Here is a 19,084-nt window from a genome sequence, read left to right on the forward strand (position 1 = left end):
GTCTAGATTATGACTATAAATTAAATATTAAAAAATAGATGATTTCTCTATATAAAAGGTTTTTTTTTTCATTTGGTCAGAGGCAGGGCATTTTTAGTTTGGGTCGGGGTTTTTTTGGGGCGTTCATTGAGAGGATTTTATGACGGGTGGGGACTCTGGTGCTTGGAACTCTCTCCCTTCTCTGTCTGTCCCTGACAGGGCGGCAGTGCCGGGCTGAGTTGGGCGGCAGTGCTGCCGCCGTGTGGACACAGGCGGGTACTGCACCGTGCCCCTCTCAGGATGGCGGAAGGGCCCGCGGGCCGGGACCCAGCCCTGCGGCAGCGCTCAAGATGGCGGCCTCTCTAGGACCCCGGCGGATAGGCGTTTACATAAAACGCCTGCCCGCGCCCGCCGGCGCCCTCACGCCCGCGGCACCGCGGACCGCGCGGCCGTTGTCGGCACGCTCTGAAACGTCCGGGAAAATTGGCGGCGAGCGGATCGGCGTCGGCGATGTAATCAGGCATCTTATGCCTACACACCGGGGTCCTGATTTTTTCCCGCCCTTTCTGCCGCCATTTTGGGAAGGTCAGGTGGGGTGCCGCCCGAGCCGCCATTTTGAGAGTGCGGACACACTCAAGATGGCGGCCTCTCTAGGACCCCGGCGGATAGGCGTCTACGTAAAACGCCTGCCCGCGCCCGCCGCGCCCTCACGCCCGCGGCACCGCGGAGCGCGCGGCCGTTGTCGGCACGCTCTGACACGTCCGGGAAAATTGTCGGCGAGCGGATCGGCGTCGGCGATGTAATCAGGCATCTTATGCCTACACACCGGGGTCCTGATTTTTTCCCGCCCTTTCTGCCGCCATTTTGGGAAGGTCAGGTGGGGTGCCGCCCGAGCCGCCATTTTGAGAGTGCGGACACACTCAAGATGGCGGCCTCTCTAGGACCCCGGCGGATAGGCGTCTACGTAAAACGCCTGCCCGCGCCCGCCGCGCCCTCACGCCCGCGGCACCGCGGACCGCGCGGCCGTTGTTGTCACGCTCTGACAAGTCCGGGAAAATTGGCGGCGAGCGGATCGGCGTCGGCGATGTAATCAGGCATCTTATGCCTACACACCGGGGTCCTGATTTTTTCCCGCCCTTTCTGCCGCCATTTTTGGCAGGTCAGGCGGGGTGCCGCCCGAGCCGCCATTTTGAGAGTGCGGACACACTCAAGATGGCGGCCTCTCTAGGACCCCGGCGGATAGGCGTTTACATAAAACGCCTGCCCGCGCCCGCCGCGCCCTCACGCCCGCGGCACCGCGAACCGCGCGGCCGTTGTCGGCACGCTCTGAAACGTCCGGGAAAATTGGCGGCGAGCGGATCGGCGTCGGCGATGTAATCAGGCATCTTATGCCTACACACCGGGGTCCTGATTTTTTCCCGCCCTTTCTGCCGCCATTTTGGGAAGGTCAGGCGGGGTGCCGCCCGAGCCGCCATTTTGAGAGTGCGGACACACTCAAGATGGCGGCCTCTCTAGGACCCCGGCCGATAGGCGTCTACGTAAAACGCCTGCCCGCGCCCGCCGGCGCCCTCACGCCCGCGGCACCGCGGACCGCGCGGCCGTTGTCGGCACGCTCTGAAACGTCCGGGAAAATTGGCGGCGAGCGGATCGGCGTCGGCGATGTAATCAGGCATCTTATGCCTACACACCGGGGTCCTGATTTTTTCCCGCCCTTTCTGCCGCCATTTTGGGAAGGTCAGGTGGGGTGCCGCCCGAGCCGCCATTTTGAGAGTGCGGACACACTCAAGATGGCGGCCTCTCTAGGACCCCGGCGGATAGGCGTCTACGTAAAACGCCTGCCCGCGCCCGCCGCGCCCTCACGCCCGCGGCACCGCGGAGCGCGCGGCCGTTGTCGGCACGCTCTGACACGTCCGGGAAAATTGTCGGCGAGCGGATCGGCGTCGGCGATGTAATCAGGCATCTTATGCCTACACACCGGGGTCCTGATTTTTTCCCGCCCTTTCTGCCGCCATTTTGGGAAGGTCAGGTGGGGTGCCGCCCGAGCCGCCATTTTGAGAGTGCGGACACACTCAAGATGGCGGCCTCTCTAGGACCCCGGCGGATAGGCGTCTACGTAAAACGCCTGCCCGCGCCCGCCGCGCCCTCACGCCCGCGGCACCGCGGACCGCGCGGCCGTTGTTGTCACGCTCTGACAAGTCCGGGAAAATTGGCGGCGAGCGGATCGGCGTCGGCGATGTAATCAGGCATCTTATGCCTACACACCGGGGTCCTGATTTTTTCCCGCCCTTTCTGCCGCCATTTTTGGCAGGTCAGGCGGGGTGCCGCCCGAGCCGCCATTTTGAGAGTGCGGACACACTCAAGATGGCGGCCTCTCTAGGACCCCGGCGGATAGGCGTTTACATAAAACGCCTGCCCGCGCCCGCCGCGCCCTCACGCCCGCGGCACCGCGAACCGCGCGGCCGTTGTCGGCACGCTCTGAAACGTCCGGGAAAATTGGCGGCGAGCGGATCGGCGTCGGCGATGTAATCAGGCATCTTATGCCTACACACCGGGGTCCTGATTTTTTCCCGCCCTTTCTGCCGCCATTTTGGGAAGGTCAGGCGGGGTGCCGCCCGAGCCGCCATTTTGAGAGTGCGGACACACTCAAGATGGCGGCCTCTCTAGGACCCCGGCCGATAGGCGTCTACGTAAAACGCCTGCCCGCGCCCGCCGGCGCCCTCACGCCCGCGGCACCGCGGACCGCGCGGCCGTTGTCGGCACGCTCTGAAACATCCGGGAAAATTGTCGGCGAGCGGATCGGCGTCGGCGATGTAATCAGGCATCTTATGCCTACACACCGGGGTCCTGATTTTTTCCCGCCCTTTCTGCCGCCATTTTTGGCAGGTCAGCCGGGGTGCCGCCCGAGGCGCCATTTTGAGAGTCCCGACACGCTCAAGATGGCGGCCTCTCTAGGACCCCGGCGGATAGGCGTCTACATAAAACGCCTGCCCGCGTTCGCCGGCATAAACATAAATATGCATAAATATAAACATAGACATAAACATGCACAAACGTTAACCTGCATAGATATAAACATAAACATAAACATAAACATAAACATAAACATAAACATAAACATAAACATAAACATAAACATAAACATGCAAAACAATAATAATAAATATAAATATAAACATAATTAGAAATAGAAATACAAACATTAATAAAATCAGTGAGAAATGGGGTAAAATCAGTGAGAAATGGGGGGGAAAAACCATGAAAAATGATGGAAAAATCAGAGAGAAATGGGGGAAAAATCGGTGAGGAATGGGGAAAAAGATCAACGAAAAATTGGGAAAAATCAGTCAGAAGTGGGGGATTAAAATCAGAGAGAAATGGGGGAAAATTCGGTGAGGAATGGGGAAAAAGATCAACGAAAAATTGGGAAAAATCAGTCAGAAGTGGGGGATAAAAATCAGTGAGAAATGGGGGGAAAAGTCGGTGAGAAATGGGGAAAAAATCAGTGATTAATGGGCGGGAAAATGCATGAAAAATGGGGGAAATAATTCAGAGAGAAATGGGGGCAAATATCAGTGAGAAATGGGGGGGAAAATCAGGAAATATCCATGAAAATTGGGGGAAACATCCATGAAAAATGGCGGAAAAAATCAGTGAGAAATGGGGAAAAATGGGGAAAAAGGAGTGATAAATGGGGGAAAAAATCAGTGAGAAATGGGGAAAAATGGGGAAAAAGTCCACGAAAAATGGGGGGAAAAATCCATGAAAAATCAACGGAAAAATCAGTGAGAAATGGGGAAAACATCATGGTGAAATGGGGAAAAAATCAGAGAGAAATGGGGGAAAATCATTGAAAAATGGGGGATAAAAATCAGTGAGAAATGGGGGGAAAATGGGGAAAAACATCAGTGAGAAATGGGGAAAAAAATCTTTGATAAATTGGGGCAAAAATCAGTGAGAAATGGGGAAAATTTGGGATAAATCCACGAAAATTGCGGGAAAAAATGCTTGAAAAATTGGGGAAAAAAATCCGAGAGAAAATCCCCGGGAATCCCCGGGAAAATCCCCCCGGAATCCCCGAGAAAATCCCCCGGAATTCCCCGGGAAAATCCCCCTGAATTCCCCGAGAAACTCATCCCGGAATCCCCGTGATAATCCGTCCGCTATCCCCGAGAAAATCCCCCAGGAATCCCCCAGAAAATCTCCCCGAAATCCCCGGGATAATCTCCCCGGAATCCCCGAGAAAATCCCCCCGGAATTCCCTGAGAAAATCCCCCCGGGAATCCCCGAGAAAATCCCCCCGGAATTCCTCGGGAAAATCGTCCCGGAATCCACGAGAAAATCCCCCGGAAATCCCCGACAAAATCCTCCCGGAATACTCGGGAAAATCCCCCCGGATTTCCCGGGAAAAATCCCCCCGGAATCCCCGGGGAAATCCCCACGGAATCCCCGAGAAAACCCCCCCGAAATACTCGGGAAAATCCCCCCGGAATCCCCGAGAATATCCCCCCGGAATACTCGGGAAAATCCTCCCGGAATCCCCGAGAAAATCCACCCGGTATCTCCGGGAAAATCCTCCCGAAATCCTCGAGAAAATCCCCCCGGAATCCACGTGAAAATCCCCCCGGAATACTCGGCAAAATCCCCCCGGAATCCCCGAGAAAATCCCCCCGGATTCCCCGGGAAAATCGCCCCGGAAAACCCGAGAAATTCTTCCAGGAATTCCCTGGGAAAATCCCTCCGGAATCCCCGAGAAAATCTCCCCGGAATCACCGAGGAAATCCCCCCGGAATTGCCCGAGAAAATCATCCCGTAATCCCCTAGGAAATCCCCCCGGAATTCCTCGTAAAATCACCCCGGAATTCCTCGTAAAATCACCCCGGATACCCCGGGAAAATCCCTCCGGACTCCCCGAAAAATTCCCCCCGGAATACTCGGGAAAATCCCCCCGGAATCCGCTGGAAAAACCCCCCGGAATCCCCTGGATAATCCCCCCGGAATCCCCGATAAAATCCCCCTGGAATCTCCAGGAAAAGGCCCCGGGAATACGCGAGAAAATCTCCCCGGAATCCCCGAGAAAATCCCCCCGGAATCCCCTGGAAAATCCCCCCTGAATCCCCGAGAAAATCCCCCCGGATTCCCCTGAAAATCCCTCGGAATTCCCCGGGAAAATCCTCCCGGAATCCACGAGAAAATCCGCCCGGAATCCCCGGGAAAATCCTCCAGAAATCCCCGAGAAAATCCCCCGGAGTCCCCGGGAAAATCAACCCGGCGTCCGATGGAAAATCCCCCCGGAATCCCCGAGAAAATCCCCCGAAATTCCCCTGGAAAATCCCCCCGGAATCCGCGAGAAAATCCCCCCGGAATCCAGGCGAAAATCCCCCAGAAATCCCCGTGAAAGCCCCCCCGGAATCCCGAAGAAAATCTCCCCGGAATCCCCGAGAAAATTCGCCCGTAATACTCGGGAAAATATGCCCGGAATCCCCTGGAAAATCGCCCCGGAATCCCCTGGAAAATCCCCCCGGAATCCCCGGAAAATGCCCCCCGAATCCCCGAGATACTCACCCCGAGATCCCCGGGAAAATCCCCTGGAATTACCAGGGAAAATCCCCCCGCAATCCCAGGGAAAATCCCCCCAGAATCCCCGCGAAAATCGGCCCCGAATCCCCTGGAAAATTCCCCCGGAAACCCCGGAAAATCCCCCCGGAATCCCCGGGAAAATCCCCCCGGAATCCCCGAGAAAATCCCCCCGGAATTCCCCGGGAAAATCCCCCGGGAATCCCCGAGAAAATCCCCCCGGAATTCCTCGGGAAAATCGTCCCGGAATCCACGAGAAAATCCCCCGGAAATCCCCGACAAAATCCTCCCGGAATACTCGGGAAAATCCCCCCGGAATCCCCGGGAAAATCCCCATGAATTCCCCGGGAAAATAATCTCGGAATCCCCGAGAAAATCTCCCCGGAATCACCGAGATAATGGCCCCCGAATACCCGAGAACATCCCCCGGAATTGCCCGAGAAAATCATCCCGTAATCCCCGAGGAAATCCCCCCGGAACACTCGGGAAAATCCCCCCGGAATTCCTCGTAAAATCACCCCGGATACCCCGGGAAAATCCCTCCGGACTCCCCGAAAAATTCCCCCCGGAATACTCGGGAAAATCCCCCCGGAATCCCCGAGAAAATACACCCGGAATCCCCGGGAAAATCCACCGGGAATTCCCCGGGAATATCCCCTCGGAATCCCCGGGAAAATCCCCCCGGACTCCCCGAAAAAATCCCCCCGGAATACTCCTGAAAATCCCCCCGGATTTCCCGGGAAAAATCCCCCCGGAATCCCCGATAAAATCTCCCCTGAATCCCTGAGAAAATCCCCCCGGAATCCGCGAGAAAATATGCCCAGAATCCCCGATAAAATCCCCCCGGAATCCCCGGGAATATCCCCCAGGAATCGCCGATAAAATCCCCCCGGAATCCCCCAGAAAATCCCCCCGGAATCCCCGACAAAATCCCCCCGGATTTCCCGGGAAAAATCCCCCCGGAATCCCCGATAAAATCTCCCCGGAATCCCTGAGAAAATCCCCCCGGAATCCGCGAGAAAATATGCCCAGAATCCCCGATAAAATCCCCCCGGAATCCCCGGGAATATCCCCCAGGAACCCCCTATAAAATCCCCCCGGAATCCCCCAGAAAATCCCCCCGGAATCCCCGACAAAATCCTCCCGGAATACTCGGGAAAATCCCCCCGGAATCCCCGGGGAAATCCCCCGGAATTCCTCGGGAAAATCGTCCCGGAATCCACGAGAAAATCCCCCGGAAATCCCCGACAAAATCCTCCCGGAATACTCGGGAAAATCCCCCCGGAATCCCCGGGGAAATCCCCACGGAATCCCCGGGAAAATCCCCCCGGAATCCCCGGGGAAATCCCCACGGAATCCCCGAGAAAACCCCCCCGAAATACTCGGGAAAATCCACCCGGAATCCCCGAGAATATCCCCCCGGAATACTCGGGAAAATCCTCCCGGAATCCCCGAGAAAATCCACCCGGTATCTCCGGGAAAATCCTCCCGAAATCCTCGAGAAAATCCCCCCGGAATCCCCGGGGAAATCCCCACGGAATCCCCGAGAAAACCCCCCCGAAATACTCGGGAAAATCCACCCGGAATCCCCGAGAAAATCCCCCCGGAATACTCGGCAAAATCCCCCCGGAATCCCCGAGAAAATCCCCCCGGATTCCCCGGGAAAATCGCCCCGGAAAACCCGAGAAATTCTTCCAGGAATTCCCTGGGAAAATCCCTCCGGAATCCCCGGGAAAATCCCCCCGGACTCCCCGAAAAAATCCCCCCGGAATACTCGGGAAAATCCCCCCGGAATACTCCTGAAAATCCTCCCGGAATTCCCGAGAAAATCCCCCGGAATTCCCTGAGAAAATCGCCCCGGAATCCCAGTGAAAATCCCCCCGGAATCCCCGGGAAAATCCCCCCTGAATCCCCGAGAAAATCCCCCTGGAATCCCCTGGATAATCCCCATGGAATCCCCTGGAAAATCCCCCTGGAATCGCGGGGAAAATCCCCCCGGATTTCCCGGGAAAAATCCCCCCGGAATCCCCGATAAAATCTCCCCGGAATCCCCGATAAAATCCCCCCGGAATCCCCGGGAATATCCCCCAGGAACCCCCTATAAAATCCCCCCGGAATCCCCCAGAAAATCCCCCCGGAATCCCCGACAAAATCCTCCCGGAATACTCGGGAAAATCCCCCCGGAATCCCCGGGGAAATCCCCACGGAATCCCCGAGAAAACCCCCCCGAAATACTCGGGAAAATCCCCCCGGAATCCCCGAGAATATCCCCCCGGAATACTCGGGAAAATCCTCCCGGAATCCCCGAGAAAATCGACCCGGTATCTCCGGGAAAATCCTCCCGAAATCCTCGAGAAAATCCCCCCGGAATCCACGTGAAAATCCCCCCGGAATACTCGGCAAAATCCCCCCGGAATCCCCGAGAAAATCCCCCCGGAATACTCGGGAAAATCCCCCCGGAATACTCCTGAAAATCCTCCCGGAATTCCCGAGAAAATCCCCCGGAATCCCCGAAAAAATCCCCCCGGAATACTCGGGAAAATCCCCCCGGAATACTCCTGAAAATCCTCCCGGAATTCCCGAGAAAATCCCCCGGAATTCCCTGAGAAAATCGCCCCGGAATCCCAGTGAAAATCCCCCCGGAATCCCCGGGAAAATCCCCATGAATTCCCCGGGAAAATAATCTCGGAATCCCCGAGAAAATCTCCCCGGAATCACCGAGATAATGGCCCCCGAATACCCGAGAACATCCCCCGGAATTGCCCGAGAAAATCATCCCGTAATCCCCGAGGAAATCCCCCCGGAACACTCGGGAAAATCCCCCCGGAATTCCTCGTAAAATCACCCCGGATACCCCGGGAAAATCCCTCCGGACTCCCCGAAAAATTCCCCCCGGAATACTCGGGAAAATCCCCCCGGAATCCCCGAGAAAATCCACCCGGAATCCCCTGGAAAATCCACCGGGAATTCCCCGGGAAATTCCTCGCTGAAACCCCTGGAAAATCCCCCCGGAATCCCGGAGAAAATCCCCCCGGATTTCCCGGGAATATCCCCTCGGAATCCCCGGGAAAATCCCCCCGGACTCCCCGAAAAAACCCCCCCGGAATACTCGGGAAAATCCCCCCGGAATACTCGGGAAAATCCTCCCGGAATTCCCGAGAAAATCCTCCCGGAATTCCCGAGAAAATCCCCCGGAATTCCCTGAGAAAATCGCCCCGGAATCCCCGGGAAAATCCCCCAGGAATCCCCTGGAAAATCCCCCAGGTATCCCCGATAAAATCCCCCTGGAATCCCCTGGATAATCCCCATGGAATCCCTTGGAAAATCCCCCAGGAATCCCCGAGAAAATATGCCCGGAATTCCCCTGGAAAATCCCCCTGGAATCGCGGGGAAAATCCCCCCGGATTTCCCGGGAAAAATCCCCCCGGAATCCCCGATAAAATCTCCCCGGAATCCCTGAGAAAATCCCCCCGGAATCCGCGAGAAAATATGCCCAGAATCCCCGAGAAAATCCCCCCGAAATCCCCGGGAATATCCCCCAGGAACCCCCTATAAAATCCCCCCGGAATCCCCCAGAAAATCCCCCCGGAATTCCCGACAAAATCCCCCCGGAATTCCCGACAAAATCCCCCCGGAATCCCCGGAAAATCCCCCCGGAATTCCGGTCCATTTCTGTAGGAGAATAGTTTGTAAGGATAGTGCAGAAGGCACTAGTTGCCAACGAGTTACAGCTGTACTGATTAGCAAGGAGTGGAAACAGCCTTGCCTGCCCAGTGAGGCTGGTTGTTATAAAAGCGTGGGTCAGCTGGCTGCCAGTTTCACTAAGCACAGCTCCAGCTGGAGGTGCAGAGCCTGCTGCAGTGTGGGCTGGAGCCTGCTGGCTGTGCTGCGAGGAGGAAGGGACACGTGGCCGTGCAAGGGATGGACAAAGTGAGAGGATGCTGTGTGTGGGACAGACAGGCTCAGGTGGCTGGGGAAGGGACAGGCTGGGGTTTAGCCAGTCGTACAGAGGAGAGGAGGAGTCGGGGCTGTGTGGAGCTGCCTGTGAGAAAAGGAGTCAGAGTTGCCTCAAAGAAATCTGTGGAGAGAAGGCATGAAAAGTGTGTAATGAAAGACTAATGTTGGTGCCTGTCATGTCTGTCTTGATATAATTGCTACACGTTTTCTCGGAATGCTTGAATTTAGACATAAAATGAAAACTTTCTTGTAAGAAAGGAATGCATTTCTCACCAAAGTGGTGTAGGGTGGGGGATCACAACTCCCAGATGGCCTGGAAGCGGAACGGCCACAGGGGTTACTGTAACTGGGCCTCCAGTACCAAAGCCCCAGTGGGTTTAAAGGCTAGAGCTGGGCTGGGATTAGCACGGGCTATGCAGCTGGGCTCATGCACAGGTCTGTCAGCACTCCTACCCGAGGACAGTCCCTCACCTAGGGAGAGGTTCTAGGCCTGGAGATGAGGCTGAGTTTGGGAAGGGTGATGAGGACATGGTTAGGGAGGGATGTAAATGCATCTCAAAAGACTTAATTTTGAGGGGTGGCAAGCATTAGCTATAAACCAGTAAGTATTTACAGCTAAAGGCTGGAGGTGGGGGCTGTCTGAGGAGGAGAGGACTGTTTAAGGCTGAAGTTGGAAGAGAAACCTTGGTGAAGCTTTTGCGTTAGAAACGGCCTCACCTGCCAAATCAGATTTTTGTCTTCAGGATTGCATGAGTGAGGATGCCACAGCCAAGGAAAAGGTTCAGGTTTGGGAGGCAAAGGCGAGTTAGGCAGGGCTGCAGGGCTGGGGCTTGGCTGTTTCCATACTGCTCAGGGCAGCAAAGGGTAGCTGGCTCACTGGGCCTTGGATCTAGAACTCTTTCTGGAACAAGGTGGAGAGCTGAGGTTCATGCAAGGAAGGGGCCAGGAATTCTTTGTCTGACTGGAAAATGCCAGAGGGGCAGTGTGTGACTCGGATAGGATGATATGTTCGTCTGGCGAGAGTCACAAAAGAATATTTTGGTTTACTGATAACTGGGCAGCTCAGAAGTTACTACTTGACTTAGTTGCTGCTCCCATCTGTTGCACACATAAACAGAGCAAAGCAGACGAATTCTCTCGGAGCCTGAGGTCTTTGACTGGCCCTCCAAAAATGCTGCCCGCTAAAAAACAGACGTGGGGGAGGAAAGTTGTCAGATACAATAGAGCAAGAAAAGGCCACGGGCTTCAAAGTGCCCTCCAGCAGACCATGGAAGTGACGTGTCTGGAAGTGAAACCAGCAGTCTGCTTCCCCAGCCTCCTGGAAGCCTCTAACAGCTACACAGGCAGTGAGGGGAGAGAACAATTCAACCTAAAAATAATTTTCAGTAGCGTTCTGCACTGCTGTTAAAAATACTGCAACCAGGGAATGTGGTGTGGTGATATCTATTAGGCCTGTAAGTCTGGTAACTGGGGCTTTTAGCTCAAACATCTCGGTATGGCTACTTTGAGCCTTGTAAAAGCTGCATTAAGTCCAATTTCTTGGGTAGTTCTACTAGCTCTAGCCTTGCTTTTCATCCCCTCAGTAACAAAGCAACTCCCTCTCGAGAATGTTATTTACTTTCCATATGATGTGCCTACCAATTTCTGGAATTGCAAATGTCTTTGGATACATGCGTAAATTGAAGTTTCAAGAAAGCTGTCAAGCTAAAACAAAGGCTTGCCATAATGCAGAAGAAAATGTTTTATGGAAGAACTGAGAGGTCCCTACCTGGGCATAGAATTTGCTATACGAAGGTGTGTTCCAAACGGATCTGCCATCTAAACAAGCAGAAAAATAGTTGGAATGTAGTGAGTTCAATTTAACTATTGCTAGAAATAGGAATTATTAGCAGAGCTTGGAGCATGATATCACTAGCAGCAGTAAGACGCTTTTAGCTTGCTTCTCATCAATTACTTGTAAAAAGCATTTGTACCTAGTGTGTAGCAATTAATATTTCCCCATTTTCTTCCCCCCCGCCCCCCAGTCTCAGGTACTCCTTTTATTTTACCCTTTTCTGTCTTGTAACATCACCTTCCTTTATTTTATTCTATCTTCTGTTCTCAGAACATCGCAGCATCCTCTGTCAATGTGAAAGCATTTGTTCATCCTGTCTTGGAATGGCTGTCAATGTTGCCCTCTTCTGGATCACTTTTTTTTTTTTTTTTTTTTTTTTTTTTTTAACAATATGTTGCTAAATGTCAGGAAAATTAATCCACAAACACCAGCGGTTTATGTCCAAAAAGGAAACGGAGGAGTCCTTTTTGCTTTATTCGAATAAAGGGAGAGGCCATGGGACATTCCCCTGGGATCTCTCAAATTTTTGGAGGACGCAGCCTCCTTTTTATCCTATTTTCCCGGCCGCATTTCCCTCTCTCTTTTCCCATTGGCTGAGGTACTTGAGAGGCACAGACTTCCCGGAACGCCTGATACCTGAAATTCCCCTCTAATGTATAACCCTCCCTTTTAATTTTTAATTCTTCTAGAATTCATAGTTTCCCCCCGTTGCTTCTTTCATCTTTCGATATCCAATTTCATTTATCAGCAGCCCTGCAGTTTGTTTGTAAAGGCAACTATCTCTTTCCATTCATCAATCAGTGGAATCCATCCCATTGTTTCTTTTATCTCTCAGTGCTAGCCTTATCTACAGGCTGATCCACAGCTCATTTGTAAAGACAAATTCAACATTCCTCTCAGCTAATAAATGAGAAGTTAGCTGAAAAAAGTAAAAACTGGATTTTTTTTCTGGTGTGTGTCAGACAATACAGTGGAGAGAATTTGCGGGAGGATGATCGAGGATATCCTATTATAATATCGTTCTCGGACATTTTACTATTTTAGATCATCAGCTGTATTCTGAAAGAAATCTATTTTAATGATATGTGTACGTTTGCACGAAGTTATAGTTAAATATAGCTTGCGGCTGGGCTCTTTAATGAATAGGGGTATTTTTGGTTTTAATTCAATATTTTATGCTTGTGGTGTGTAGTGTGCTGTTTTATTTTTTAATGTTATTTACTACGTGCGCTTTTGTTTTTGAGTGAAGGTAACTTTCTGGATGGCTTTGTATTTGAGGCAGAATGAATTGAAGTAGGTTTTTAAAACTGATTTTTCATATGTACGATGGGGAGTTTAGTAGGGGCAGCTCTGATGGTGGGGGCTTGGTTGTTAATTTTATCAGACGGCTTTTGTTAGATACAGCTTTTAATTCTGGAAAGTTTTTTTTCTAATGTCGTGCTTTGAAGGTGGTTTTCGAGGATGTATGGTATAGCTTTATTTTGTTTGTAGATGGTGTATGATAAGGGCTATGGTCTATTTATCTAATGCCATGTTTTCTCATTCAGGTGTTGATAAGGGAGTTCTTGAATGGCGTTTTGTGTTGTTTTTGTTTTTGGTGGGGCGTTGTTTTTAAAGGATACCTTGATAAGGTTTGCCGATGGCGTTCTAGGCTGTAGCATAAGGCATAGGGTAGTTTTTGAATTATTTTGTGGTGGCTTTGATTCTTGCCAGTATGTAGTGTTTGTTTGAGGTAATGCTGTGTAGCTAATTTCTGTTTTCTTATTAATATTAGAATTGGAGTGTTGTAGTATATGGGCTGTTATTATATCATAGGGGTTCTATTTATTTGGTTGGATTGTTTTCTAGTTATGGATAATTTTTCTCAAAAAACCATTTTCAGAATTTCAGGCGTGACACAAAAGAACACTCAGATTGCTGGAAGGGAAACGTGTGCCCAGATTGTCTCGAAGCAGTGCTGCTGTCGGTTCTCGTTCAGTCGTGTCTTCTGAAAATGAGACTGTTGTATTCATTGCGCTGTGCTAAACACTTGTCATTCTCCCAATGCCAGGAAACAGATGAAGCTTGAAGAAAGAGGAAGGAATTTGGAAGCGTACAAACAAGCTGAGAAGAGGTTCAGAGATCAGGGTGCTCACTGGCAGCAGGGGCTGGGGTTAGGGCTGAGCAGGAGCAAAGCCGGAGCACATCAACCTCACCTCGTGTTTTCTCGGGGGCTTTATGGCCCTGGCAAGAGAGAGATGTTCACTGACGAGTCCCAGGCCGAGCCGTGAGCACAGCATGTTGTGTTGGAGCTGGGGGTTTTTTTTGAGACGTTCAGCAGCCACACTCTCTAGTCAAGAGTCCTGAGGTTTGTTGCTGCTCCACTTTCATCCTCATATCCAGCTTCCAGCCCTTTTCTTCTCTCTGTCCAGTGTGTCTTTTGTGTTCCTTTCTTGTCCTGTGTGCTCCCCATCCCATTCCCGTTCCCTACGGAGGGGGAGGGTGTGGAGACTGGGGGCTCCGACGTGGTTTGGGGCACCCCAAGGTCCCTGGGAAAGGGAGCCGGGCTGCGCTGGAGGAGCAGGTGAGTCGGGCATGGGGGGGGGGGGGGGGGGGTCGGGTCATGCTGGGTGCCAGAACATTGAGAGGGAGGGGTGGGTGCAGAATGCATGAAAAACAGAACCATAAAAAATAGCTAAATATAGTCTAAAAGGAATGTTTAAATGCTTTTTATTTGGGTAGAGGCACGGTTTTTATAGCTAATATAAAAATAAAATATAAAGAATAGAACTAGATTGGTATACATGTAAAATATAATGAAATCTAAGTAGCAAATATCTATGAAAAATCTAGTGTATAACAGAAATAATGCAAATATAAGAATATGTATAAATATAAAATAGAGCTATGAGAATGGTAATAAGAATGGGGTAAAACATCAGTGAGAAATGGAAAAAAAACACATGAAAAATGGTGGGAAAATCAGTGAGAAATGGAGAAAAATCAGTGAAAAACGGGGGGGGAATCTTTGAAAAATGGGGGAAAAAATCAGTGAGAAATGGGGGAAAAAAATCCATGAAAAATGGGGGAATAAATCAGTGAGAAACGGGGAAAAGTGGGGGAAAAAATAATTGAGAAATGGGGAAAAAATCAGTGAGAAATGGGGGAAAAGTCGATGAAAAATGGGGGAATATTCAGTGAGAAATGGGGGGGGGGGGGGGGAAATCAGTGAGAAATGGGGAAAAAATCCATGGAAAACAGGCAAACAATCCATGGGCAATGGCGGGAACAGAGCGAGCTGTTGTCGCTCGTGCTGTGGTGGCCGATGCTGTGGGGAAAAAATAAGTGAAAAATGGGGGCAATAATCAGTGATGAATGGGGAGAAAATCAGTGATTAATGGGCGGAAAAATGCATGAAAAATGGAAGGAAAAATTCAGAGAGAAATGGGGGCAAATATCAGTGATAAATGGGGAAAAAAATCAGTGATTAATGGGGGGAAAAATGCATGGAAAATGGGGGGAAAATTCAGAGAGAAATGGGGGCAAAAATCAGTGAGCAATGGGGGGGAAAATCGGGAAATATCCATGGAAAAATGGGGGGAAAAAATCAGTGAGAAATGGGGGAAAAAATCAGTGAGAAATGGGGGAAACATCATGGTGAAATGGGGAAAAAAAATCTTTGATAAATTGGGGAAACAAATCATTGAGAAATGGGGGAAAAAAATCAGTGAGAAATGGGGAAAATATGGGAAAAAATCCACGAAAATTGCGGGAAAAAAATGCATGAAAAATTGGGGAAAAATCAGTAAGAAATGGGGGAAAAAATCCATGAAAAATGGCGGGAAAAATCAGATCGGCGATCGATAGCTAATGCGTGCCTATGGATTAGATCGGCGATCGATTGATCACGACTACCGATCGATTATATCGGCGTTCGATTGCTAATGCCTGCCGATCGATTAGATCGGCGATCGATTGCTAATGCCTGCCGATCGATTAGATCGGCGATCGATTGATCGCGCCTGCCGATCGATTCGATCGGCGCTCGATTGCTAATGCCTGCCGATCGATTAGATCGGCGATCGATTGATCGCGCCTGCCGATCGATTAGATCGGCGATCGATTGCTAATGCCTGCCGATCGATTATATCGGCGATCGATTGCTAATGCCTGCCGATCGATTAGATCGGCGATCGATTGATCGCGCCTGCCGATCGATTAGATCGGCGATCGATCGATCGCGCCTGCCGATCGATTATATCGGCGTTCGATTGCTAATGCCTGCCGATCGATTAGATCTGCGATCGATTGCTAATGCCTGCCGATCGATTAGATCGGCGATCGATTGATCGTGCCTGCCGATCGATTATATCGGCGGTCGATTGATCGTGCCTGCCGATCGATTCGATCGGCGATCGATTGATCGTGCCTGCCGATCGATTATATCGGCGGTCGATTGATCGCGCCTGCCGATCGATTAGATCGGCGATCGATTGATCGCGCCTGCCGATCGATTAGATCCGCGATCGATTGCTAATGCCTGCTGATCGATTATATCGGCGATCGATTGCCAATGCCTGCCGATCGATTAGATCGGCGATCGATTGATCGTGCCTGCCAATCGATTAGATCGGCGATCGATTGCTAATGCCTGCCGATCGATTAGATCGGCGATCGATTGATCGCGCCTGCCGATCGATTAGATCGGCGATCGATTGCTAATGCCTGCCGATCGATTAGATCGGCGATCGATTGATCGCGCCTGCCGATCGATTAGATCGGCGATCGATTGCTAATGCCTGCCGATCGATTAGATCGGCGATCGATTGATCGCGCCTGCCGATCGATTAGATCGGCGATCGATTGCTAATGCCTGCCGATCGATTAGATCGGCGATCGATTGATCGCGCCTGCCGATCGATTAGATCGGCGATCGATTGCTAATGCCTGCCGATCGATTAGATCGGCGATCGATTGATCGCGCCTGCCGATCGATTAGATCGGCGATCGATTGCTAATGCCTGCCGATCGATTAGATCGGCGATCGATTGATCGCGCCTGCCGATCGATTAGATCGGCGATCGATTGATCGCGCCTGCCGATCGATTGCTAATGCACACTATTTGCACACTCCTTGCACACCCTTTGCACTCATACAGAGGCAGGAGGTTTGTCAGTTCTGGTCGGGGTTTTTTGGGGCGTTCATTCAGGGGGATTTCCTCAAGGATTGGGACACTCCTTGATTCCATCCCTTGCCTGTCTCCCAAGCGCCACCCTGTGGGCAGAGCGCGGTACTGCGCGCCTGCCTCTCCCAAGATGGCGGCTCGGGTGTCGCTCCCCGACCTTCTAACTCTGGCTGCAAAAGGAGGGGGGCACAGCAAGGAGCCCGCTCGCTCTAGTGGGATGCCTGCGCACGACGCCGACACCGATCCCACGGGTGCGATTTTCGGCGGCGTTTCCAATCGTGCGGACATCTCCTTCAGCCCGCTTCGGCCCGGGGGAGAGGGGCGGGGCCGCCAGCGATGGTCCCGGCGCAGCCCGGGCAGGCTCGGGGCGGAGCCGGGGCTTGGCGAGGCGGGGCACGGAGGTCCCGGGGACGGGACCGGGCGGGGCCGGGGCGGTGCTTTAGGGGCGGTCCCCAGTGGTCCCGGGCGGCACCGGGGGCGGGGCCGGGTGATCCCGGAGCGGTACCGAGCTGTGCTGGGGACGGTGCTGCAGGGGCGGTGCCGGGCCCGCCTCAGGGTGATTGAATGCCCAGAAATCGCCTCCTCTGCCCCGTGCTCACACTGAGCTGCGGGCTGCAGCGTGCTGTCGGAGCTCCGCACACAGCACGGATTTGGGCTTCCCCTCCTCTCAAACCCTCTCCCCCTTCTTCCTCCTCCTCATCTTCCTCTTTGTCCTCTGTCACTGCTGAGGCTCTGGAAAGAACTGAAATTCTGCAGGGAGAGATGTCCTCTCGTGGCCCCAGGGACTGCCTCGGCACGGGCCACGAGCGCCTCCGGCCCCTGCCTTCTCCTGCTTGAAAAGATCACCTGGAGCCCGAGCTCGGGGGGGTGAAATCAGCTGAAATCCAGGTAACTCTGTCAAGTGCCCCCCAGGGACATCGGCGGGGCTGGGGGATGAGGGTTTGAAACAGCAAATTCTTTGGAATATACACCTGTCCCTGTGCCGATGCTGCTGAGCTTCCTGCCACAGTATATCCCCACTCCATGAGGCGCTGTGAGGTTATGGCAGTGGGAATTGAGCAGGGAATTCGGGGCTATGGGCATAATTCACGGGAGCTCGCAAAGCTGACAGCCAACCCCAAATCGGGGCACAGCACAGAGAACAATCTGTGTGCTGCCCTGTCAGCTCAAGCTCCTGGGCTGGGAAGTATTGGGAGTTAAATGTATGGAATTACACAAATCACAGCAACTGGCATCACCCAGAGGGACAATCCAAGGCCCAAACAATTCCTCCACAGTCCACTCTGGGAAAAACACCCTGTGCCTGCCAGGAGCTCTGACCCTGCTTTTCCTACCAGCTCCTGAGCAGTGTCAGGGCCACCACGACGCCTTTAAAATCCAGATAAACCCCAAATCCTACACAGTGATTAATCCAAAGAAAGTACTGAATTGTTGTCATTAAAAGCTCAAAACTCATTAAGAATTCTATGACAACAGTGTAATGGACTCCCAGGAACCTCATGAATGCTCTCAGTTTCATTTTTGTGTATTTTTACTCCCTCATTTGGCAGCTTGTAAAACTTATCCTGGAATTCAGAGGTCAAGCAGGATCGACTTTGGATTGACCTTCACCTCTGTTCCCACTTTGTGCAAACACAACTGGTGCCCAGGTGGGTGAACTCATCACCTCAGCTTTTCATTCCAGAGTATCCCCTCCTTATTTCCCTGTAGATGAACTCAGATCCACTCCTCACCTCCACTGGTCATCCAAGCGTTCATTCTGTTCCCCACAGGCCCTGGTGGCCCCGGGGAGCTCCCTTGGCCTTTCTCCTGCCCCTCTGCAGCCCGAGGTCGCTACACAAACAGTTCTTGTGTCCCCTCTAAATGACCCCGGGTTTTCTGCTCAATGAATGGCATGACCCGTGCCCACTGCTCATGATTCACCCAACCAAAATCAAGAGCAAATGTTGCTTGGGCTTTAAGAACTTGAAATAACTCTGAAGCAAAAGAAATCACCTTTTTCTTCTGGTTTTTATTTTTATTTTTTCATTTAAGATGCTGGACTTGCCTCTGTGGATGTGTGCTGAGCTCTCACTGCAGGGGACTGTCAGGCCTGAATGGCTGTGAGTTCGTGTTCTTCTCAGTAGGGAATCAGAAATTATTCTTAGACCATAGAATTGTTTTCTGAAACCTTTCCCCTTTCCTCTTTGTGCCTTTGAATTTTTCAGCTGTTCCCTGTTGTCACTTCCCCTGCCTGACTTCTGTGCAGCTCCTAGCTGGGAAAAACTGGGAAAACTTAGGGGGTACAGAGGTGGAATTTTTGGCTGGATTTTTCTAACATTTCTAATTTTGCTGAACTTATTTCCCCAGTGAGAAGAGCACGAACTCACAGCCATGCAGGCCTGACAGTCACTGCGGGAAATCTGACACAGTATTAATAAGTAACCTTTCCTGAGAGCAGTCACCACCCCAGTCCTCCAGCCTTGTCAAATGTTTGCAATGAATGGACCCAAGTTCTAATCCTTAATCTAAATTTATGTCAGCTTTTGTTAGAAAGATACCGGACAGTAAATCATACAAGAGAATTTAAAAATTG

The sequence above is a fragment of the Sturnus vulgaris genome, unplaced genomic scaffold (genome assembly GCF_052056855.1).
Source record: "Sturnus vulgaris isolate bStuVul1 unplaced genomic scaffold, bStuVul1.hap1 Scaffold_519, whole genome shotgun sequence".
NCBI lineage: Eukaryota > Metazoa > Chordata > Aves > Passeriformes > Sturnidae > Sturnus > Sturnus vulgaris.